We start from the raw sequence: 27,371 nt of genomic DNA, 5'->3' as shown, positions 1-27,371 counted from the left end.
ATTTATAAATCTTAACTCAAATGCATTTTCCTTTATTTTAGTAGTCAAGGCAGGACTATAACACTTGTACCAATATTTTCTCAGTGACTTCAAGGAATTTATGACTTGACTAAAATAGTGGCAGAAGAAAGTTGTGACATCTTTTAAAATAGGTAAAGGGCATGTCAGGTAAGAGACCAGGCTCTATAGCACAGTACAGAGACAAAGGTTCAGTGTACCAAGCACTCATCAGTTCTGGACAACTTCATCTGTGAAACTTTCACACAACTTATGTTCTCTTCCTTCTTCCATCTACAATCAGCATAGTTCCTCTATTTATGTGTAGTGAAAGAAAGTATATACTCTGCATGTAGATGAGTCATATAATAAATCCAGAGTAAATTAGATTTTGTTGTGCATCCCTGATAAAAAAGATGATCCATGTGAAGGAGCACAGAATCTACACTAGGCCCTAGAAAAACTACACACAGAGGTCAATGACTGTAATTTCATCCCTGGTGTCAAATTTAGCTTTCAGATATCTATAAGAGATTCCCTTCAAAGTACATTTGAACAGTTCTTCATAAAGGATCCTATAGATAACATGCAGGTGAGATGAAAAAGAATGAATTCAGAATAATAGCTTTAAAAACCCAGACTCTGGACTTGTTGATCAGTGTCATAGATCTAGTAAAACTAAAGGGCCACTGTAGCAGTTTGATATTATTGATGAATTTGAAAAAGAAATAAAGGATTACGTTTGTAATCTGATCTGTACCTGGGCATGATTGAGTTATGATTAGGGTGTTGAGTCCCTACCCTTTGGTGGGTGGGGGCTCACAGATAAAAGGCATGGCAAAGAATAGAGTCGAGGGTTTCTGATGTTGGAGTTTTGATGTTGGAGTCTGATGCTGAAGACTTAAACTGGAGCCCCGGGAAGTAAGCACACAGAGGAAACAGATGTCAGCACCAGGAAGGAAGAAATATTGAACCTGGAGATAAGCAAGCCCCAGAAACGTAGGAACCCAGGGAACCTGAACCCTGGCAGACATCAGCAGCCATCTTGCTCCAACATGAGGAAATAGACTTTGGTGAGGGAAGTAACTTATGCTTTATGGCCTGGTATTTGTAAGCTCCTACCCCAAATAAATACCCTTAATGAAAACCAACCAATTTGTGATATTTTGCATCAGCACCCCTTTGGCTGACTAATACAGCCATCTAATTAGAAGGAATTTGTTTAACAGACCCACATACACACTTAATTTAGTCTAGATTCAAAGACTGGAAATAAGAAGAAGTGCACAGATGTAGAACTCAATGTCATCATCTTGACTCTTATCATAAGAAGAAGTTAATTTCACAGGCCATGCCTTGACCTGAAGCACAATACTGCTAAATCTAAGCACAGTGTTGAAAGTATTTTCAGGCTTTATACATGCCAGTAAAAGCGACTTTTCCAAGGATGTATATTTAATGCTTGTAGTTCTTAAAGTGCACATTTTTTAAAGGTGTCAGTCTGGTAGGCAGTCTGTAAACATTGGTGAATATGGGCAGAGATATGAGTATACACATGAGGAAAAAGTGTTAGCTTTGGAAAGATGATGTCATGATATCACACATTTATTCTCAGCACATGATTGTTGTTAGGCCATAATTTCCTAATGAAATGAATTATGCTGTAAAGGCAGCCCTGTCACCTAAAACCCATGCAAATGATTGCTGAACATACAATTTATTTCCCTCCACTTCATTAGAAATGGAAAAATCTGTTATCTCAAATATTGTTGAAAAGCCCAAAATCATGTGAACTCTAAAATTACCCCCAAAGATCGATCAGTAATGTTCTCATGTAATTGTACTACTTCAAAAATAATCTGGGGTCATGTCAGGTTCTTTAAAATTTTTATCCAAGAAAATCCAATCTTCACCTTGTACCTTATGGTGTGATGGGAATGAGTCATAGAAATGCACCTCTAGTTCTTCTGCTATAAATAGAGCTCAATGGGTTCTAAAAGGATGGTCGTCAATAACTAGGCCACTTGATTGACAAGTGGTTATGACTTACTATTTTGCACTTAACATTTCGAACTTGGAATGACTCAAAAGTCAAAGTATAGCTTTCTGATCTAATTTTTCGTTCATGTCAACTTGTGTCAAAATGCTCGGTAGTGTCTTCTGAAAGAAGTAAATTTTACCCAGTGGAGTTATATTTGTGACATTAGAGAGAATTAGTAAAGGCATGGCCTTCATTTTGGTGTCAAGATCTGTCTTTAGTTCAACATTTTCAGTGTTCCACTCTTTGACTGAATAACTCAATAATATTAGTGAAAAGGAGATCTGAGCAAGACAGCATAATGTGAGACCTTGGCTGCCCAAAAAAATAAAGTAGACAATTTATTCATATTGGAGTTCCTGGTTCATATCTGTTATGGCAGATTAGTGCCTGGATGTACAGTTAGGAGGCAGAACAGAGAAGAAATAAAATTTTATAAAAAGGAAGATCTTTGTATGTGAATATTAAAGTCTTCCTCCTAAATGATATCACTCAAATATGTGAAAATCTGCATAAAGAAGAAAAAAGTTGAGGCAATTTATGAGCACTTTAGGGTACAAGTTTAGGGTGGGGCAAATAAAGAGAGAGGAAGCACAGAGCGCAAAGCATTCCTTCAACTCAGTTTCTACATCCAAACAGGAATTTCAGAGGAGCATATCAGTCCATATAGTCAAGTGTTTAAGGTATAAACTGCTGAAATTGCTCAATTAATACATGATATCTATTTTCATGCCCCCATTAGAGCAAAGAGCAGAGATTAGTCTGACTAGTGGACCTGTCTACCAGTTCCACTACTGTACTGAAATTCTGAGATTTTTTTTTTTAAGGATCGAGGTCTTGAAGGGAAGAGGAAGATCACTGGTTCTCATTTTCTGTCTATGTGAGTACAACTTAGGCCATTGCTCATCTCTGTCCCTAGAGCACCTTCAGGTGCTGTGTATCTCTATGCTACTTCTCAAGACAGGGAATTTGTTCTTTCCTCCCATATGTCCCTTGCAACAGGAATTTCAGTGAAGATGTCTCCGTAGATCCCAGTCTTCCAAGACAAAAACATGTATTGGTACCTGCTTAAGGCTTACTGTCATCCAAAGAACAAGCTGTAATGTAGTCTTAATGCAGGGATCTAGGACAAATACAGAAGGAACTATCTAGAGCAGGTCTTGAAAGATAAATAGAATTGCCCAAAGGAAGAGAGAGACATAAAGAGTAGAAGACATTCTAAACAGAGGGATCAAATGCAAGCACAGGAATGGGGAAGTTATATAGTATGATGTGCACACAGAAATAGTAGATGAGCTGAAGGATGAGGCAAAGTCCAGCGTCTGTGGAACCTTGAAAGCCAAGCTAAGATGCACATACATCTTGAAGGCATGTGTATCTCAAGATGGTGAATCAACTGGAGAGATCTTTTTTTTTTTTTTTTTGCATACTAGAGTTTCACCTAAGTCTATAGTTAGAAGTGGATCAATTTTATAAGACATTAATAAATGGCTCTCCAGCATCAGTACAGAATTAACACTGTCTTGAATAGAATATATTTGACTTTCTGTTTCTCAATATTCTTTTTTTAAATATATTTTTTATTTGTTTTTAAAAGATAAGTAGATTACATGAAATGTTACATAACAAAATATAAGGGATTCCCATATACCCCACTCCTCACACCACCCACTTTCCCCCCACATTAATAACTTCTTTCATTAGTGTGATACATTCATTAATTGTGAACACATTTTAAAGCATTGCCACTAAGGATAGTTTAAAGTTTACATTGTAGTCTACACTCTCTCCCACTCAATTCTGTAGGTTATGGCTATATATATAATGACCCATATCTGTCATTGCAGTGTCACTCAGGACAATTCCAAGTCCTGAAATTGCCCCTGTATTACACCTCTTTGTCCTTCTCCCTGACTTCAGCATCTCCAGTGCTCACTGTTTCCACATCAATGATATAATTTTTTCCATTCCAAGAATCACAATAGGTCTTTAGTAGAATACTAGTAAGTCCACTCTAGTTCATATTTTATTCCCCAATTCTGAGGATTCTGGGATGGTGATGCTCTTTCCTCCTCTAATTAAGAAGGGCCTTGATCCCATATGGCGGATGGATAGGACTCTCTTGCTTGCAGTTGTAGACTCTCTTGGTTCCTTGGTGTGGTGGGTGCCCATCCTCACCTTCTTGTTAATTGCCCTGGGTGAGTCCAATGAATTGGAGAGTAGGTGTTACAATTCTTCTAAGGCTCAGAGCCAATTTGGCACATGGACAGCCCAGAGAGTCAACTCTCTTGGACATATACCTACCAACAGCAGCACCAACTATAGGTTCAAATAAAAGGGACAGAAGAGGCATGTGTAGACAAGTCATATCTGAGTCTAATTCTGTCACTCTCAAATAACCAAACTCCAAACTAGGGCCTACTGGCAAGGCACAAAATTCCAGAGCTATCTGCCATGACTGTAGGACTTGGGTGTTTCCAGAGCCCTCAAGAGCCCCACTATTTGGGGTAGTTTCTACTTTGGCTGTCTGAAACCCTGCTGAGACATGCACAATCATTACCTCTCTGATGACCTCCCAACTCACTTTGAAATCTCTTAGCCATATACACTCATTTGCCTTTACCTTTTCCTCCTTTTATTCAAGGTCTTTTTCCAGTTGCATCACCAGCTGGTGCTCGGTAGTAATCCCTTGGTGCCAGGGAGGCTCAACCCCAGGAGCCATGTCCCACACCAAGGGAAGGTAATGCATTTATATGCTAAGTTTGGTTTAGAGAGAGTCCACATTTGAGAAGCATGGAGGCTCTCAGCAGGTAACTCTTAGGCACCCTGTTATACTGGGCTAAGTTGCAAATTTAAGAGCAAAAGGCTCATAAGCATAGATATCAATATCAAGGGCCCGAGACCTGCCCCACCAGCCTTCGTCTCCAGAGCGGTTACTGTGTGTTGTCTTGCTCTGTTCGTCCTTACCTCTTTGGGAGTGGAGCCACTGGATGGCACTGCAACATCTGGTGCCTGACCAGAGACCTGAAAACCCCAGAGACAATATCAGCGAGCTATCAAGTGCAGTTCGGCATTGCAGTCGAGAACGCACAACAGCCAACCTGGGTCCCCAGCCAGCTCGTTCGACCAGCCACCAGAGATGAAGGTGATACACAGCACCAAAATACTGAGGAGAAAGAATGATTCTGGACTTTTGCATCAATTACAGGCACCAGGACCACCATTATTCATTGGGTGTATCCTTCTCTTAATAATTGCTCACACTGCTTCAGGCACACTCCTTTGGATCACTCCATTCCTCTGGGCCTCGAGCCCTGCCCTTCCAGCCATGGGACATTCAAATCAAGGCCGCGGCCCCGCTATGCCATCAGGACAGTCTTTGGAAAATGGACGCTCTGCGGAGAAAATGCCTGCTTAGATCTTCGTCCATTCATAATGATGAATGCCACACTCACTAATGGAACTTAGGTTTCTTCACACACGAATGACTCAGACTGGGCAGCCAGCCTCAATAAGACTGCAAACACCACCCTCTCTGTACGTACCTTACCCTGCATAACTCTTCCCTTTCTTTTTATAGACTCAAGCAACCAATCCTTTGACTGTAATGTCACCCATTGCGTCCTTTCCAAGTGCTGGAACCATACCAAGCATCCCTACGCTATTATTATTAGAATTCCCTCCTTAATATGGGTTCCCATTAATGCTACTGAGTGGACTGGCCCTTCTGAAATAATTACGACTTATATTTTAGGCAAAAAAGAGCAGTTGGTGTAGTTGTAGCTCTCATTGCAGCTATTATAGCTAGCCTAGCAGGCGCTGCCACTAGTATCACTTCTATAGTCCAATCCAATTCCAATGCTAATGCAATAAACAACTTAGTAGAAAAAATGGCCACCCCCTTGCAAACACAAAACTGATCAATAATCATATTCATGGCGGCCTACTTAATGTACAACAACAAATAGATTTACTATAGAAGTACAAATGATAATGCAACTGACAAGACTGCCCTGTGACATTAATTATCCACATATTTGTGTTACCTCCATCAGTGCCACCGATGGCATGGCAAACTTTAACACAGCCAGAGCAATGTTAAAACAAACTCTACTCGGACATTGGAACAACGACTTCTTAAATTTAACCACTCAGCTCACCCATCAAATTCTGACCCTTAACAGCACCTGAGCAACTACCATAGACACCACATTGATCACCAATATTCTAGCTAAACTTCAATCCCTTTTCACTCCCTCTAATCTCATAATATTTGTTATCATTGGATCTGTTCTTCTAATGTGTATACTCTGTATAAGATATGTACTGCGCAAAGTGCAAAACCTCCGCAAAGATGTTAAAACTTTAGTACTTTAGTACAGTAGGCTATAGTCAGTGCTCTAGAAGCAGAAGAAGGCACTGCAGAAACTGTTTCTCAAGCTGCGGATATCTTCAGCCTCACAGTCCTGCAAAAAATGCAGAGATAAACACCATGCCAGAGAGCGTGGCTGGTAGCCAATGATGGGTAAGATCCTCAGAGGAGGACAACCTAAGACAGGCACAGTCACCTTGGCACAAAACAACACTGGCACTTCACCTTGCCTCTAATAAAAGAAAAAAAGGGGAATTGTGGGCAAGCTGCCAATGCCTTGTTAGATGTAGGAAAACCTCTCTAACTATAAGGCCTTTGGGGTTCCACCCAAAAGATGGCGCCAAGTCATGCGGCGGACATGCCCAGGCATGCCCCTCAGAAATCTGCCTTCCCCCCAACAACTAGAGTGCATGAACCAATCAACCTCACTAAATTAGCATAGCCAGTAAGCTGCTTGCACGTTGCTTCACAGTCTATAAAAGCTACTACACTTCCTCAATAAATCAGACCTGCGCCACCAAAAAATATATATATATATCAAGGGCCCATCATTGTACCATCCTTCTTCCCTACTCATTGTCCCTGTACTAGGGAGATTGTTGCTATATCAATAGAGAATGTGGCAGAACTCCCCAGGATAGGAATTCAATATTCTTTTGTTTGGTGTGTGAGTTTCTATCCACTATGGTAATGCCCCATGAACATTAGAACATATTTATATACCTTATATGTTTTATATGTATGCCCAGGTGAACTTCCTCCCATGTATACTCCATCACTGACACCCCACACCAATGATCCTCTTCTACCATAGTTGTAACCCTTCTGCGATCCAAAACTTATTAATAAATGAAGACAATAATATTGCCAAATTTGATTAATAGGAAAATGAAATCATAATGACAGGTTTAAACATAATAAATAAAAGACATAATAATTTAGAAAAACTAAAACTAGAATTTTGAAAGTGGGCATTAAAAAATGAAAAATATTAAAAAAAATTTTTTTGACATTTTGTCTTTCATTACTGTAATATCTGTGTCCTGTACATACAGTGGCATTTTCTTCCATTTCTTCCCCAGTCTTACATTTTTCCATTTTTGTCTTCAAAGAAATTTTAGGTCACAGTAAATTCACATACAGAATATAGGGGACTGCCATATACCCAACATTCTCCCTCTTTTCCCACTTCCCTATTAATAACCATTTTACACGTGAATGGTATATTTGTTACAACTGATGTACAAATATTGAAACATAGCTACTAACCATGGTCAATGGCTTACATTTTCCTTTTTAGACCACACACTTTTATAAATTTTTGATGAAATTTTACATGGCCTGCATTCATCATTACAAGATCATACAGAACACTTCAATTGCCCTCTAAATACCCCTTCTTCCATCTATTCTCTTTCTCCCTTCCCTTCCCCTTGGGATCCAGGGCAACTACCAGGCTCCACTCCTTGAAGGACAAGATTCATAGATACTCAACAACACTAAAGGCTTGACACACTAGTTTGTCCTCCCCTATTAGGAGCTGCCCATGCTCTTGAGAGACACTCTCCCCTCTGTTTGAACCCATATCTGGTCTTCCCATACTGGGAGTCCAACTCCTGCCCACTCATTATGTGGCAATAGTGCATAATGCTGCTATGAACATTCATGTGTATATATCTGTTCGTGTCCTTGCTTTCAGTTCTTCTGGGTATTTACCCAGCAGTAGAATTGCTGCATCATATGGCAGATCTATAGCTAGTTTTTGAGGAACTGCCAAACTATCCTCCACAATGTCTGAAACATTCTACATTCCCACCAGCAGTGAATGAGGGTTCCCATTCCTCCATGACCTCTCCAACACTTGTAGTCCTCTGTTTTTTTAATGGTCTCCAGTCTAATGGGTGTAAGATGGTATCTCATTGTAGTTTTGACTTACATTTCCCTGATAACTAGTGATGTTGAGCATCTTTTCATGTGTATTTTAGCCATTTGTATTTCTTCTTTGGAGAAGTTGTCTGTTCAAATCACTTGCCCATTTTTAAAATGGGTTGTTTTTCCTTTAATTTTTGAGATATAAGATATATATATGCTGGATATTAGGCTCCTATCAGATGTATATTTACCAAATACTTTCTCCCATTGGACAGCCTGTCTTTCCACTTTCTTGACAAACTCCTTTGAGGTGCAAAAGACTTTAATTTTGAGGAGGTCCCATTTATCTATCTTTTCTTTCACTGCTCATGGTCTGGGTGTGAAGTTGATGAAGCCATTTCCTATTACAAGGTCCTGTAGATGCATCCCTACATTATCTTCCAAGGTCTTTATGGACTTGGCTCTCATACTTGGATCTTTGATCCATCTTGAGTTGATTTTTGTACAATGTGTAAGATGGTTTTCCTCTCTCCTTCTTTTGGATATGGATATCCAGTTCTCCAAGCACCATTTGTTGAAGAGGCTATTCTTTCCCAGTTGAGTGGGCTTGGTGGCCTTGTCTTGATGTTCTTTTAAATTTTAATATTGCCAGTCTTACTTTTGCCAAACCGATGTGTCACAATTAACTCATTGTAGTTTTAATTTGTAGATCTCTGAGTACTAGTGAGGTTGAGCATCTTTATATGAGTTATGTTTGTTTTTGTTTACTCTGTGAATTTCCTGTATATAACTTCTGCCCATATGCCAATTAGTTTGTCAGATTTTTCTTGTTGGTTTGAATAAATCCTTTCTCAAATTTGAATTATATCTCTTTATCACTGTATGTTTTACAAATTTCTCTCCTTGTCTGTGGTTTGATAGTCCTTTAAGTTTTGATGCAATCATTATAATCAATATTTTCCTTTATCATTTGTGCCTTTTATGGATTTAAGAACCATCTATGACCCCAACATAAAAGAAAGTTTCTTATATTTTCTCTAAAGATTTTATAGTAACGTTTTTCACATTTATGTATTTATTCTTTTTGGATTCTGTGTTTCCATATATCCCAGGTAGGAGTTTAAATTTATTTTTTTCCATGTGGATAACTAACAGTCTCAGCAGCACTTACTGGTTCTTTTGTTATTGTTTTGTGATCTGTTATATAACAAACTCTTATTATATGCTTGTTTCTTGGCTCTGGATTCTGTTTTATTGATATGTTGTTTGATCCATGTGTTAATAGCTCAGATGAGTTTTTTAAATAATGAGTTCTTTAGCCCAAATTCACCATATAAAAGTTACGTTACGCTGGAATAATTTTTCACTGAATTTCCTTCAGTGGCAGCATGTAGTAAAGAAAATTGTGAAGGACTTTACAGTTCAACAGTCTTGGGCTAATCCCAGCTGGCTAGGGGCTTCAAGATGTGTATAACTCTTCTTTACTTCAAAATCCTTATTTGTAAAAGAGGGGAAAAAATAGCCCCTGCTGCTATTCCTAATTTATTTCTCTGCTTATTTCCTTCCCTTTGCAGCTCTTGTCTTAAATTATAATTATTTTCCTCATTTACTTGTTTATTTATTTGTATCTCCATAAAAACAGGACTATAGAACAAGTCTATCTACTCACTATTATATTCCCAGTGCTTATAACAGTGCCTGATGTATAAGATATATAGTCCATAAATATATGTCAAATGGGTAAATAAATGAATTAATTAATAATTAAATTTAAAAGACAAAAAACTTGCAAAATTTGTTATGAATATACATGTTGCAGTTCTGGAATTTGTTTCATCCTTTATTTGTAGCCATGTTTTTTTAAAACACAAGAGCTAGACTGTAGAAGCTTAAAGTATATTAATAACACTATAAAACCTCATGCTTATTTCATGCTGAGATGCATGAAAATATTTCCTAAAAATATCAAGATGAGAAATTGCAAAATGGGTTGGATTTGTCAGAAAGATCATGTGGGGAAGTGGACTTGGCCCAATGGATAGGGCATCTGCCTACCACATGGGAGGTCCATGGTTCAAACCCCGGGCCTTCTTGACTCATGTGGAGCTGGCCCATGTGCAATGCTGATGTGTGTAAGGAGTGCCGTGCCACACAGGGTGTCCCTCATGTAGGAGAGACCCACGCTCAAGGTGTGTGCCCTGAAAGGAGAGCCACCCAGCATGAAAGAAAGTGCAGTCTGCCCAAGAATGGTGCTGCACACATGGAAACCTGACACAACAAGATGACACAACAAAAAGAAACACAGATTCCCAGTGCCACTGATAAGGATAGAAGTGGTCACAGAAGAACACACAGTGAATAGACATAGAGAGCAGACAACTGGGGGCGGCGGTTAGGGGAGAGAAATAAATAAAAAATAAATCTTTTAAGAAAAAAGATCATGTGGAACCTTTAATCCAACCTTCTCCAAGTGGTTAAGATTTGGACAAGTAGAGAGAATGGCAAAGATGATGTCAATAAACAAGGAACCAGGAGGAAAGACTCTGAAAAGGGAATATGGATTGGTTGAGATGAGAGCAAATACAATGTGAAATCTTAACATTGTACTAATATATATATATTCCCCTTCTTTGATGTTATAAAATAAAAGGTATTAGTAATGTACTTAATGTATTTCTTTGTGGTAAACAGATTAGGCAAGAGGTTGAAATTCTGTATTTCTTTCAGTATCTGGATACATACAGAATATTTGGACATCATTGACCTTAGAGAAACTAGCCTTTCTGTTGGATATCTGGTACATCCTGCTTCCTGGAAGAATATGCTCTGAGTACTCCAACATGCTATTCAATTAAAAAGATATTTAGAATTTTCATATTATTTTAATACTGACTTTTAGTATCAAAGTAAAAATAAATTGAATATCTAAGATATCAATAATAGGGGAAATTATTTGGGTGAGTGTTTTTATATGTGAATTCCTTATGCTTTTGGTGTACTTTTTTTTGCAAATGTAAATCAAACTTCTATATAAAAAAGTTTTAAAAATTAAAGAAATTAGCTTCAGGGCTGAATTTTATGAAACAAAAGATTAATTTCCAAGTTTGATATTTCCTAAAATGAATATGATGTTTTACAAAGTTTGTATCCTAATTCATAACTTTTCTTTTTATCCACTACCAAAATCAAAGTAAATTTTATTTGCAATTAATATTAATAACATTGTGTCATTTCATCAAAGTAAGTGAATAATGAGTATATAACAGAGATTGTGGAAAGATGGTCACTAACAAGCAGAGCTGAAAACTCTCACAAAAACAACTGAGAAAGAGCCAAAATCTGGCTTAGATAACTGCTTTGGGGGTCAGCAAATCAGGCCAGTGCTAGACAATCCCAGAAGGGTGAGGAACAGAGAGATGAAGAAGCTGAAATGACAAACATGAGCTACCAAGGCCCTATGGTTGCCAGGAATGGCTATCTCCCCCAGCCCCAAGATATTAAGCTGGGATAAAACACCTGGCTCACTGGGGCTGACTGAGAGGGGAGCAGTCTTCTTCCTTTCTATCTGCTGTTTCAAGTAAAAGGGAGGGGAGTTTGGGGGTTTTTCTTCAGTGAATTTGGCCAGCAGAACCCGCTTTGACTCTCTGGTCTGGAGTTTCAACACAGGAATACAGGAAAGTAGAGACTGAAACAGCTCAGTGGAAGGAGGTACAGATTAGCGCAATCTGCTGGCCAGTGCGGACATTGCAAGGACGAAAACAGTTTTCCATGCTCTCTGTATGCAAACCCTGGGAAAAATTCTGTGCCTCACTAGTGAGCCCCTTGTCCAATTCTGAAAACATAAGCTGGGCTATTTTAACTACTGAGAATAAGTTGAACCAAATATCAAAGAAGAGACATGGGGAAAAAACACAATAGACAAGAGAGAAATTGGCCATCAGAGTTAATTCACCAAAATATTCATATGTCTAGACACCAACAAAAAATTACAAGCTATATTAGGAAACAGGAAAAGATGGCCCAGCTAAAAGAACTAAACAAATATACTGGATATATACAGGATTTAATACAATTAATTAGCGATAATCACTCAAATCTCATAAATCACTTTAAAGAATTTGAAAAATATGTAACTAAAGAAATAGAGGATATTAAGACAACACTGGGAGAGCATAAAGACTATTTGAAAGCCTGCAAAGAACAATAACTAACTTTATGGGAATAAAATGGTAAATGGGATTAAAAATACATTAGAAGTACATAAGAGAGATTTGAACTGTTTAAAGACAGAATTAGTGATTTCAAAGACAGATCATCAGAACTGGAAAAGATAGGAGAACAGAAAGAGAATGGAAAAAATGGAAGAGAATATCAGGGAATTGAATGACAATGTAAAAAGCACAAACATTCACATTATTGGTGTCCCAGAAGTAGAAGAGAAGGGAAAGGAGGCAGAAAGAATATCTGAGGAAATAATAACTGAAAACTTCCCAACCTTTTTGAAGGACACAAATATCAATATCCAAGAAGAGCAATGCATGCCAAACAGAATAAATATGAGTAGACCTACCCTGAGACTCCTATTATTCAGAATGACAAATATCAAACATAAAGAGATGGATCTGAAAGCAGCAAGAGAAAAGAAAAGCATCACATACAAGGGAAATTCAATAAGATCAAGTGCCAAACTCTCATCAGAAAGCACGGAGAAGAGAAAAAAATAGTATGACATATTTAAGGTACTGAAAGAGAAAAGCTGCCAGCCAAGAATTCTGTATGCAGCAAAGCTGTCCTTCAAAAATGAGGGTGAGTTCAAAGTCTTCACAGAGAAACAAAAACTGATAAAATATGCTACCAAAAGACCAGATTTGCAAGAGATACTAAAGGGAATGCTGCAGACTGAAAGGAAAAAAACAAGGGTAAAAGATTTAGAGAAGAGTTTAGAAATGAAGATTATTAGAAAGGTTAAATTAAAGGATAAGAAGACAGGCAATAGAATGAAATGATAACAGAGAGCTGATGGACAAAATGGATGAAGTAATTAATGCTTTTATAGTAGTAATACTGAATGTTAATGGCTTGAACTCCCAAATTGAACGACATAGACTGATAGAAAAAACGATGTGAGCCATCTATATGCTGTCTGCAAGAGAAACACCTCAGATGATATATTTTTGGATACTTCATTTTATTTAACCCTTTCTTATTCATACTCTAATTAAAATAATTCATCTGGGTCAGCAATGATTTAGCATTACCACTGTATTACAAGAGGTTTCTTTGATTAAGTAATCAGAAATCAGTCCAATACAATCTCATATGCCCAGAGGAAAAGATAGTCTACAAACATAATCCAATATTTCTTTTTGGAATTCATCATAATATCAAACTGCTGCAACTACTTTTGAATAAGATTTGATTTTTCTGCCTCATAAAATTATGAGCTGACAAATTGTTATCTGCTGTAATTCATTCCAATAAGATGTGAAGAATTCCGAAATAGGAATGTTATTATCTAGAAAGTTTATAGACTAAATGGAAATTAAATAACTAAACCAATAATTAATTCATTCTTATAAATTATGTCAATAGTTAAAGCTATAATGTAAAAATTAGAATTATGTTTTAATGAACTTCTATATTTGAATTATTTACATTTATAAAGGTTTGTTGAAATGCTATCTTTATAATTGATTATATTAAATCTAATATGGTCTTGTACTCTCTTTTAAAATTTCTTTCAATCTATTTTTCTATTTATTCTACATTAAAGAATTTTTAATTGCTACAAAAAGGAAGCCATTGATTAAACACTTTGGATAGATTAAGTAGTATGTGAATCTATCTCAATAAAACAGATAATAAATAAATAAATAATTGTGGAAGAATAGCCAGAAACAGCAGCTATGTAGAGCAGGGGAAACAGGGAAAGATTGAGAGGGAAGGAATTTTTTTGTCTGGTTTATTATTACTATTGAAATAATGAAAATGTTTTAATAATGACTAAAGTGATGAATGCACAACTATGGGATTATACCAAATACCACTGACTGTACACTTTGGATAAATTTCATGCTTTATTAGTATGTATGAATAAAATTGACTTATTTTTTTAAAAATAATCTTGCAAATATATACTTCTCATTCTCCCCTCCCATCCTTTCCATTATTTTCAGACATTTTGCTTCCATACATGCTATAAACCACATAATAAATTATTGTTTTTGCTTTAAACAGTAAATTATATTTTACAAATTAACAATGAGAGGTAAAAAGATTATATAGCACATCCCTATCACCTGATTAATTATAGATTTTTCAGTAACTTTTAAATGTGCATTTTTGCTGCCTACAGAAAAGTCCTACCATTTTTCTGTTGGTTTTCTGGGTTCTTTCTCTCTCTTTCATTACATTAGTGGCCCTTGACTAACATCTCCTACTTAAACCAAAATATCAGTCTGGCTAAGGTTCAATTCTTAAACAAAACCAACTGTGTCCAAAGCTGTATCTAAAGGAAAAAAAGAAAACTGACTTTTGTTAAATGTGACTAAGGATTCTAACTCTAACAATAATTTGGAGAACCTTGAGATGCTAATAAAATATCAATTTATGAAAAGCTCATCTAACCCATAAAAAATAAATTTAACTTGTAAAGAAATAGGAACATTCCTTTACTGTTGGTGGAAAAGTAAAATAATGCAATCTCTGTAGAAGGCAGTTTGGTGGTTCCTCAGGAAGCTAAATATAGAACTGCCATATGCTCTGGCAATCCCTCTACTAAGAAATATCCAGAAGAAATGAAAACAGTGACATGAACAGACATTTACCCACTGATGTTCATAGCAGTGTTATTTACAATTGCCAAATGATGGAAACAATCCAAGTGTCCATCAACTAATGAATGAATAAATAACATGTGGTATGTGCATATAATGGAATACTATGCTGCTGTAAGAAGAAATGAAATTGAGAAACATATGATAACATGATGAACATTGAAGACATTATATTGAGTGAGATGAGCCAGATGGAAAAGGGCAAGTATTGTATCATCTCACTAATATGAACTAAACACAAAAAATAAACAGTTAAAAATCTAGAGTATAGGTTACTAGGAGATAGGATGAGGTCTGAGAAGGGGTACTGATGCTTAATGTATGTAGAATTTTTAATTAGGTTGACTGTAAATATGTGAAAATGGATAGAGTTGATGGTAGCATATTACAGTGAGTATAACAAACATGGCTGGTTTATAAATGGGATTATGGCTGAAAGGGGTAGTCTAGGGATGTAAATGTCAATTGAAAGAAAGCTAGTGAATAAACTAAGTACTGAAAAACATAGTGAAACCAGAGGTGGATAAGGATTGTGTTAATAGTACAAATACAAAAAATTTTCTTCTATGAACTAGAAGAAATATACATCACTATTGTAAGGTGCTAAGAATATGGAGATACATGGGAAAACTATGATTAAGGTAACTTATGGACTATACTTAACAGTAATATTGTAATATTCTTGCATTAATATCAAAGAAGACACTGTTTTAATAATAGGGGAGTATGGAATAATAAACCAAATGTATGCTGTAAACTATAGTTAGTGGTAATGGTCGGAAATGATGATCTCTCATAATATGTAACAAATGTTCCACAACAAAGGAAGGTGTTTGTATTAGTCAGCCAAAGGGGCGCTGATGCAAAATACCAAAAATCAGTTGGTTTTTATAAAGGATATTTATTTGGGGTGGGACCTTACAGATATCAGGCCATAGAGCATAAGTTACTTCCCTCACCAAAGTCTACTTTCATATGTTGGAGCAAGATGTAGAATCCTACATCTGTGAGGATTCAGGCTTCCTGGGTTCCTCCCTTCCTCAAGCTTCTTTTTCCTGGGCTCAGTGTTTCTCTCTTTCTGGGACTTGCTTCTGTTTCCTCTGTGAGCTTACTTCCCAGGGCTCCAGCTTAAGGTTTCAGCATCAAACTCCAATATCAAAATCCCTCAACTCTGTCCTTTGCCATGCCTTTTTTCTGCCAGTCCCCAACCACTAAGTGGCCAGTACTCAATGCCCTACTGACACAAGTCAATGCCATACTGACACAATTTACTTGATTACTTAATCAAGTAAACCTCTGAATCCAAAATAATCTCATATGCCCAGAGGAGAAGATCAGTTTACAAACATAATCCAATATTTCTTTTTGGAATTCTTCAATAATATCAAACTGCTACAGTGTTGGTGGAGGGGTGGTATACAGGAATTCTGCTCTTTATGTTTGATTGTTTTGTAAGTTCACAACTTCTCTTTGTGTGTTTGTGTGTATATATATATAATACATTTAATCCATCAAATGCCACATAATAGCAATGGAATAGGCTTTTCTCAAGCAAGGTGCCCTAATCAGGGTAAAGTATTAATCACTACACACTGAGAATATTTTTGTTATCAGACATACTGAAGTAAAATTATTGTGCAAAAGGTATCAACTTTCCTGTTACAGGAAATGAGATTGACTTTTTCAACAGCAATTCTATTTTAAAAGTACTAAAATAAGTAAAATTAGAGCAAATCCCATACCAGCAACTCAGGAAGGGATTTTCTGGATGCAATTTTATTACCTTCTAATTGATAAAATACAGTATCTATAGTGGTACCACACCTGGCTGGCTGAACCAGGTGATTTCATCATGGCTTCCACCTTCTCACTGTAAATATCTCTCAAAATTTTCTGATTTCCTTATATGTTTGTCAAACATATTATTAGTTTTTAACTATATAAGCAGACCTTTCCAACACTTAAATTTTGCAAGATGTATTCTAGAATCCTGAGAAAGGAAAGGGAGTAGGAAGGTGAGAATATATACTTTGTGTAACATTTCTAGTTTGGGGACTCTGTTTGAAATGGAAATCAAACTACCTCCTACTACTTTTCTTCCCCACCCTCTTATTAGATCATGGTAAGGATTAGAATACACTTCTCCTAATTCTGTATTAAATATCCACTATACCATAGAGCATTTGATATCCTAACCAGAGCAGTTCCGTGCTTTTCTATTTATGTACCTACTGAGGTCAAAGTCAGGAAGTAGTTGGGAATAAAGATTTTTGGATGGCAAAAGTATGAAATCATATAGGCCATAATCAGTGAGAATGAAAAAATCCATATGCATTGGCACAAGATTTTGGAAAGCACTATGTGATCTTTCCATAGTGTCAAATTTAATTTTCTAGTTAGTTCTCTATTCCTGAGCCACAATTAGGTGAAATTTCAAGAAGTATACTGCATAAAAGAAACATTTTTTCAATTCAAAAAATATATATGCAAGTAATTAAAATATTTGCAAAGTTAGCAAAGATGAATGATGGACAGTTGTGTGCTGTAAAATTTGCTCTCATTAGAAAAAAAGGATACTAAGTTAAATGCAATGCCTAGAGTTAAGTAAGGCTATTACTTAACACAGTTCTTCCATTTTTACTTAATCATTTGATTTTCCCAACAATTCTTTGAAAGTGATATGGATTAGAGACAGTGGTGTTGGTAAATCTCTGAAAAATACAGCAAGCAAACAAAACAACATAAAAACCTAGATTTATAGCATTTGCCAATTTCCATGGTGCAAAAACTCTCAACATGACCAATTTCAAGTTATCACCAGAATATCATTAAACGTGAAGTTGGGAAGATACTCACAATATGCTCTCTCTTGATAGAGAGAGCTAGCTCCAATTTCCCAATGCCCTAGTGATAGGAAGGTTAAAGAATCTAAGCAGGGAAGCGGACTTGGCCCAATGGATAGGGCGTCTGCCTACCACATGGAAAGTCCGCGGTTCAAACTCCAGGTCCACAGTTCAAACCCCGGGGCCTCTTTGACCCATGTGGAGCTGACCTGTGCGCAGTGCTGATCCAATCAGGGAGCGTCCTGCCACGCAAGGGAGCCCCATGTACAGGGAGTGCGCCCTGTAAGGAAAGCAGCCCAGCTCGAAAGAAAGTGCAGCCTGCCCAGGAATGGTGCTGCACACACAGAGAGATGACCCAAGATGATGCAACAAAAAAAGATGATGCAAAAAAAAGAAACAGAAAAACACACAGCAAATGGACGCAGAGAGCGGGGGGGGGGAGTAGGGGAGAAAAATAAAATTTTAAAATAAATAAATAAATCTTTAAAAAAAGAAAAAAGAAGAGTCTAAGCGACTTATCCAAAGTCACACAGCCAGTGACAGGACTCAAATCTGTTTTCTTGATTCAAGCTCCGAAGTTTTTTCTACTAAAGCAAATTGACCTTGAGTGTCTTAACTCTACCAATGGAATACAGTGCATGAGTTAAGATTTTAAGATAGAGGTGCTTTCCCAGCTAAAGCTACCTGGTCTCAACATCATCTTTTTACCTTTTATCCTAAGTCAAAAGTATAATTTTTAAAAAATTCTTAAACTTTAGTGAGGTTTTAAAGGTAGTTTTAGGACGACTTTGAAACTAAAAACTAACATCTATTTTGCGACAGTTCCCTCACTAATGATGAACTATTTTTTAACTATCCAACTCTGAAACCTCTTAGCTCATCCATGACATTCAGCATTCTGATTGTTAAATTGTTCACGTATCTCTTATTGATATACTTCTCCTTCCCAGTCATAGGGAGAATTTTTTTTCCTGATTATATCATCTTAATTAGTCTTCAGAAAATATCCATCCCCAAGATCTTGCTTTCTCTAAACTTAAAGAGAAGAAAATAGAGAAAAATAAGAATGAAAAACATTAGAAAAGATCTTTCCCATAGAAGTACAAAATTGCTCATCATATTTTTCCCTCATAAACAGACCAGTGTAAAATGTTCTGTTCTGTGAGAAGTATCCAAATTGTCTAAGAAATCTCTCATATTCTGAAAAAAGATACTGATGATAGGGAAGTTGCCTCATTAGATGATAAAAATATATTATAAAGGTATATTAATTAAATGATTGCTCAAATGATATAGGTATGGACAAACAGTCAATCAAATAGAAAGGTGTTAATAATAGGGTGGTATGTGGGAATCTTGTATTTTATGAATGATTGTTCTGTAACCTTCCACTTTTCTAATAAAGAAAAAAAAGATAAAAAATAGAATTGATTATATTACCTAAAATATGTATAATAGAAATGCTTCCCCAAAAGGTTTCTATGGACAAATACTCATCAAAACTACTACATTCTTTATCCATCACTTGGAGACTCACAATCAATTTTAGAATATTAAAGAATCTTAGGAGTGCTGCTTTATAAAAATCTGTTTAACCGTATAAAACTCAAATTTCCCAAACTTACATTACCATGAAATCTTTTAAAGGATAGTTTAAAAAATCATCATCCACAGAACACAATTTGGAACTTGCTGGGATAGAGAATCCATCAAAACCCAAGTATATATGGAAATTTATAATGTGAGAAAAATAGTTGAGAGAAAAAATTAATTACACAGTGAATGGTGGTGGGAAGAACAATAATAAAAGAATTTTAAAAAGATGGTGGGGAGAAATATAATAGCAGGGAAAAAAAAGTTGAACTAACTACTATGAAAAAAAGCGCCAGTTAACTATCTTACATCTTATAACAAAAAAAAAAAATTAAGGCAAATGAAAGTTTTAAATTAAAAAACTCAAACTTTAAAAGAAATAAGTAACATTTTGCTTATATGCTAAAAATATAAGAAAAGGAAAAGTTTTATAGGCATAACAATAAAAAAAGAAACTAAAGAAAATTTTATAAATAGTACTACAAAAATTTAAACTTCTATACAGGAAAAAATGTAAATAAGGATAAAATTAAAATTTTCAATGGTCAAAACTATTTCTAAAATAAGCAAAATAGATAGAGCTCTTACATACCAATAGTAAAAGGAAAAAATAGAAAAATAAATACTAATTCATAGAAGAAGAAATATTAAAGGCATTTAAACAACAAAATTATGTTTAATATCAGTAGTAATAAAATAAACACAAATTTAAACAATACTGAAGTATGATTTTTGTCTTTCAGATTAGCAAAAATTGAACAAAATTCTGAACAATACCCCGTATTGGTGAGAGAACAGAGGAATTGAAAGTTTCATCCATTGTTACAAGTTTCTGAGGGACAATTCCTCAATATCTATGAGATTTTTAAATGTGATTACCTTGCAATTTCTCTTCTAGAAATATATTTTTAAGAAAATATGCAAAGATGGACACAGTAGACAAAAGACAAATTGATCAAAAGATTGAAGTTTAGAATGATAACTTGGAAATTTTCTGTTTGGGTGTGTGAACTTGCTACAAATACCTGTTCTAAGCCTGGCACTGGGTGTATAGCTATAACCAAAATGGGCAAGGTTGCTTACCCCCAAGGAAATTCTATTGTGGATAAAAGAAGGAAAACAAAATATGCTAGTAAGGGTTCTCTAGAGAAACAAAATCAACAAGAGATATCTGCCAATAGTATGTGATTTTATAAGAGTCTCTCACGTAACCGTGGGGATGCACAAGTCCAGGTTCCGCAAGCAGGTTGCATCCGGGCACTCCAATGAAAGTCTAATGAAGATTCTTGATGAGTTTTGGGAGACACTGGCTGTCAGAAGACAAGCTGGGAAATTCGCACTCAATGCTGGAATCACTTCACCTTTTAAGGCATTCAACTGATTGGATACAGCATCACTCACTGCTGACAGCAATCTCCCTGATTGATGTAATTATAATCAGCTATGATTTACTACTGCAGTAAAGTCAATGGTGACTAAAGTCCATAAATGCCCTTGTATTACAGTTAGCCCAGTGCTTGCTTGGCCAAGCAATTGGACACAATTACCTGACTGAGTTGACACAATAGCCTAACCATCACACAAACGTATAAGAAAAATTATCAGGAGGGTTGGTGATATATATGTAACAGTGTCCCTGAGGAAGTGTCATTTAAGTGAAGATCTGAAAAACAAGAAGGGTCATTCACATGAGAAGAGTAATGAGTAGGAGTTTATAATGGGAATCCACTGTAGGCAGCTTTGTAATGTAATTTTCATTTTGGAACCATCACTGTAATTGTTGCTTTGAGAATAGATTGTATAGGAGTAGTAGGGGAATCAGGGAGATGTCTTTAAAGTCTACTGCTCTGAATCAGCTAAAATATGATACCAGCTTAGACTAGAGTGGTAATAATGGATATGGAAAGAAGTGAGGACATATGGAATATATTGTAACTGTAACATGGAAAATACTTGCTGTTTGCTTAGATGTGGAGATGAGAGAAAAAGTGGAATCAAGATAAAGACCAATACTTTTATTTTGAGCAACTGGAAAGAAGATTGAGATGTTGACTTAGATACAAAAGACTAAGGAAGAAAATGAGGGAGCAGATATGGCTTAAGTTGTTGAGTGCCTGATTCCCACTTGTGAGGTCCTGGATTCAGTTCCTGGTGCCTCCTAAAAACAAACAAACAAAAATAAACAGCAAGCAAACAAATGAAAAACCAACTCTGGAAAGCTGATGTGGCTCAATGATTGAGCACCAGCTTCCCACGTACAAGGTCTTGGGTTCAATCCCAGCCCCAGCACCTCAAAAAAAAGTTAATTTTTATATCAATATTGTTTGGGTGTGGGGTTGATAAATAATATCAAGTTATGTTTGAGATGCCTACTCCATGTCTAAGAAAAGGTGTCAATCAGGCAAAGGCATATATAATGTTGGAGTTTTGAAAGGTCACATCTAGAGAAATATATTTTGGTACCTCATAATTAATATTTAGAACAAGGGATGAGAATATGATTACCAAAGAAGCAGGAAAAAGAGAGGAGAGAGAGAAAAAGAACTGAATCTTAGGGCACTGACATTAGAAATTAAGTAGGGGACAAGAAGAGAATCTGAATCCTAATTCTGCTATGTTTTAATGCTATGGCTTTGCTGAAGTTAGCATTTCTACTGTTCAGTTTTCTCATCTGTAAAATGGGGATAATAATAATGATGGTTATTTGGTAGATTAATGGAGATAACTATGAGTAAAGTGCAAAGCACCACATCCAATACTGAATAAGTACTCAATAATTGTTTATTAGTTTCATTGCAAAGATGTTCACAGGCTTAGTAGTGAAAAAGTAGAAACAACCTAAATTAATAATATATAATGGAATTACTTTTAAGAAAAAGTGAAGACAAGGCTATATGGATATTGAAGAAAGGGAAGAATAGTTTGAAATAATTATAAATAGGTATCAAATTAGTAGTCAGAAACAGGAAGTTGCTACATGAAATAAAATCAAATTGGGTTTAGTTCCAATGAAAGAATTAAAGAAAATTATGAGAGTAAATCCAAAAACATTTCAGAGAAAAAGAACTGCTGAATGTTACTGAATGGTTATCTTGAAGGATTCTATTCTTTAGACTATGAAGATATAAGGGTCTCTGCTACATAATATTAATTATTATTAACAATAATTAATGTAAATTAATTATTACATTTTCTTGTAACACATATCCTGTAGCTCTAAAATTCAGATATGAAGCTTATTCCACAATTTCTGTGTATTTTTTTTAATTAAAGCAGGCTACCACTCACATATTAATTTTTAATGCTGCCCTGATTGCAGGAAATAAAACACTGATTACTTTAAATAAAGGAAAAGAAATATGTTTGACACATCTTCAATTTTTCAGTAAGTCACAGGGGGGAAAAAAATACAACTGAGTATCTTTTTAATGATTTATATGACTTAAGGCAATTCAAACCTAAGAGGGGATATTCTGAATGGTGTTAGTAAGACAGGTATAATTAATTGTTTTGTGAATCAATATTTCAACAAAATTATGTCAAGATAGATTTGATTCCCTTGTTTCTTCGACTTGTTTAAATCTCTCAGAAAAATATTGCTTTACCCTCTCCTTTCAGGGGTAAATTAATATCCCCCATTTCCCAGAGTGACATAAGAATTGAAGAAAAGACAAAAACTCCATATCTGTATAGTCACTTATGTGCAGTTGCTGAACTCTCCAAGCAATAGCTGGGTAATTATGACTATCACCCTTGATTCTAAAACACAACCTGAAAATCATTTGTATTTAACTTAAAGTTTCAGTGCTTCTGCTACATGTTAATTCTCTCTTCTCTTTATCAACCTTCCTCCCTTTGAGGTCTTCCCTCACTGCTTTCCTATTTCTCAATGCAAAATTATATCAAACCTACTCAACATATTTCCCTTAGGAAGGAAAATGCTAAAGTTTATTGCCTATGCAATTGTTTTGGCGACTTGGAAATACCATTCAGCTTGGATTATTCTTCAAATATGGATTGTGAAAGCAGTTAATACAAGTCTTACCGTGTTTCTAGGAAATTGGAGTATTCAACTTTCATTCTTTATTTTCAAACTTCTCACATATATATGTATTCTGTATTCCTCTCATCTGAGGCAACCTGTCCTTTGATCTTGCAACTACATCCTGAAAAACTGAATGGGACAAAATCCCTCTTTTTGTACACCACCCCAACCATAAAACCCATCAAAACCAGAAACACATGTAGTTTCGGACTCCAGTTGAGGCATGGAAAGTTTTGTTTCTGGAGTCCATAAAATGTTGTGATTGACTGTTGGAGCACAATGATGCCTCCTGGCATCTGCCCCACTCATGCATTTACCATTGAATCTAAATACCTACTTTCTCTTCAATGATGAAAAAAAAAAAAAAAAGAAAGTAAGTAAGAAAGAAAAGAGAGGAAGGAAGGAAGGGAGGAAGGTAAGGGAAAAGAAAGGGAAATGCATAGGTGACATGATTTTTTTGCAGATGGAATGAAGAAGCTACAGACATTCACTGGAATGATAGGATTAAATGTGGAATACCACATATCATTCAATCCTTTTATCAATACTATGGCCTCCTTCTTTACATTCTACAGGTAAGGAGTTCAGGAAGTTGCTTGCCAAAGGATTTGTGTAATAGCCTAAATGACATATACCCAGAAAGTAGAAGTGGTAGAACCAGGGTTGAAAGTCAGATCTGATACATTTCCAACTCCAAACATTCTATCTGGAAGTGGAGTAGTGGGGAATTTTCTCTAATTTGTTTAACTGTACAAGCTACCACTTTGTAAATTTGTGTAACAAATACAGGGGAGAAGACAGAATTACTATGTTGGGATCACATTGATCTAACAACACCACAGGAAATTTGTCTAGTTACTGTGTCCCCATCTTCCCCAAGTAAGTCTACCCCAGCAGGCAATGGAATCCCAGAAGCAAGAAACTGTCAAGAGTCAGTCATTGGTGGGAGCTGAAGAGGAATGAAAGACATTGAACTAGAGTCAAAGAAGCTCAGCAGAAGGAAAATCCTATAGATACAGTTACAGCCTTGCATGATCACCCACTAAGAGAACAAATATTTGAATTACTGCTTCAGTGAGGTCCATAGGTGTTATCCAGAGAAAGAACATGGGAAGGCTGTTCCAAAACCAAGATAAGCAAAATAACTTTTGCCCTTAGCCCTAATCCTTTCTCCTTGCTCCCAAACTGGATTAGTAGAAATGTAGACCATTCTTCATTTTCCACCATCAACATTATTTGAAAGCCTGAACCTGAGGGAGAAAAGTTAGGATTGAAGATTTAAACTGGATGGTACTGACTTTTTAATAGCTGAAAATGACCACAAGTAGTGAAAACTGTTACAAGTATTAAAGAGACAAAAAGACAGATTCAGGCCAGTGCAATTGGGAATATGGAAAGGAAAAAATTGAACCTCTATATTTTTACTCATAAAACATCTACTTCTATAGGAAACCAATTACATGTGTGCTATTTTTTAATCCTTTGAACAAACCAGTGAAGTAGGCCCAAGTTATTGCCACTTTTCAGACTAGATATTTGACATTCAGAGACACAGAAGAACTTGCCAAGCTAAAAGAGTTAGGGAAGTGTCAGAACCCAGTTTCAAACTTGAGACTGTTTGGCTCCAGAATTTGCTGGAAATCATTATGCTATGGTTTCAGACAGGTTAAGGATGGTAACAAAGCCCAAACGGTTTTTCATTTTAAACTGTTTAGTTTAACCAAACAGCTCAAAGATGCACCATTACGCATGACCTCAATTTTGCAACAACCAGAGAAGATATTTACAAAGAATTTTTAATATTAGTGTCAGGTACTGTGATGACAAAAATATATCAAGATGAAATATTTATCCTAATTTCAACTGTTAAAAATAAATTGAAAGAATTATACATTATGCCAAAATGTTTGACAATGGGAGGTGAAAGAGAATCTAAGAGTGATAACTTCTTTCTGCTTCTTTGCACTCTATAGTTTACAAATTCTCTAAAATGAGGTTTAATACATTTATGTTTGTGAAAAACTAAGAGATGTAGAGAAAAAACTATTCTATTAACTTTTTTTAACATTTAGAACATACATAAGATTGTATTTGTTTGGTTTATTTTAAATTTACTAAAGGAAGCCAAAAAAAAGTCTAAAATTTACATATCTATAAAACAAGAAATTTAATCCAGTAAGGAAGAGTTACCATGACGTTCAAACAATTTGCAATTGTTTGAGAATTTATAACTTCCATTCCATCTCTTAAAACACAATCCCATTTAGTAAACAATGCTGTAATGCCAAATTTTGGCTACAATTGTTTATTTTAATTAATAATAAAGACTATTCAGTAAATAATCTTACTGAATAGAGTTCTATGAAATTCAAAGAAAGAGTAAACTCTATCAGCAGCTTTTTCTAGAGTTACAAAACATGAAAGCCAAATATAAATTATTTTTTCAGAATGACCAATATTTCAAAATAGAAGTTTAGCTTTCATTTAGGTTTGGGGAAGCACACATTTCATATACAGAGTGACATGAAGCTCATTCAAACATATCACAGCTTTACAGTAAATCTCCTAGGACCTCTTGCAGCTATCTAGAAACCACTGAAAAGTGATTACAGGTCAGAAAGCATTGAGCGGCACTGAAAGTCCCTTTGTATTAATGCTACATTCTTTTCCAGTGCCTCTCAGACTTGTTCTCCCTCACGCAGTATTTTGGTAATATTTCCCTCTGTGTATAATATTCCTCAGAGGTCAGAAAAGCAATATAGTAATAACTATTTAGGCAATCGTCTTATTACAAATTCCCCGTGTAATTCTGCCAATAGGCAGACCAGAATGTCTGGCAAAATCGTCTTAATTAAAATGAATCTAGCCTATAAAGCATACTTCAGGGAGACAACAGGCCTTGAGATTCATGAATATTCAGACAGTGCCAGGAAGGAGAGCACTGGAATGAAGCATCCTAAGAAGAGAGAATTGAAAAAGTGGCCTGTACTCTGGGCATGGGTTCATTTCACTGGCTTCAACTTTTAGCCCCATTTCTTTCAATGTCCCTACATTTCTCTATTTGTAAATGAAAAAACAAAGAGAAGTATACACCTCTGAGGAATGTGGTGGAATCTGCAGAGTATTTCTTTGGGCATTTTTATTTGACTTGGCATCATAGGATTAATGGCTAGAGAAGGATTCTGAAAATTATAAAAATTTACTTAATGGAGATAATAGCATTATTATCATATCCTGCAGTCTCTCCAATCCTGATTTTGTGTGAAACAGTGAATAGAGGATCACTTTAAGCATGTGCCCAGAGGTGGTTTTACTGAAACAGTAGTTGTCTGAAATATGATTCTTTGGAGAGTTTACTCTCCATGACCCGTGTTCCATTTCCCTTGACCTCTGTATGGTCTTTGCTCCTTGCATTTTTATGGTTTCCTTGATGACAGTATTTAGATTTTTCCCTTCTCCTAATGAATTTCTAATTTCATTATTCTACTTTTCTCCATAAGCTCTATTTAAAGACAGGAAATATAAATGCTAGTTACAGAAATTTGTTTATTATGCTTTAAAATTATCTAATACAATTTAGGTTTGGGACTCTATTCACTACAAGGAATAGCAGCATATACTACATTATCCTGCAAGTGATTATGATTGAAAAGGAACTGAACTAAAATTTTTTTATATTGGAATTTATCAGGAAAATATGAAACAGTTTGCAGGATGAAAAGTTGGTAGTGAAATTGTTACAACAGGATATATTAAGTGTATATGACTATATTCT

The sequence above is a fragment of the Dasypus novemcinctus genome, chromosome 2 (assembly GCF_030445035.2).
Source record: "Dasypus novemcinctus isolate mDasNov1 chromosome 2, mDasNov1.1.hap2, whole genome shotgun sequence".
Lineage (NCBI taxonomy): Eukaryota > Metazoa > Chordata > Mammalia > Cingulata > Dasypodidae > Dasypus > Dasypus novemcinctus.
Note: the sequence above shows the minus strand (reverse complement) of the source record.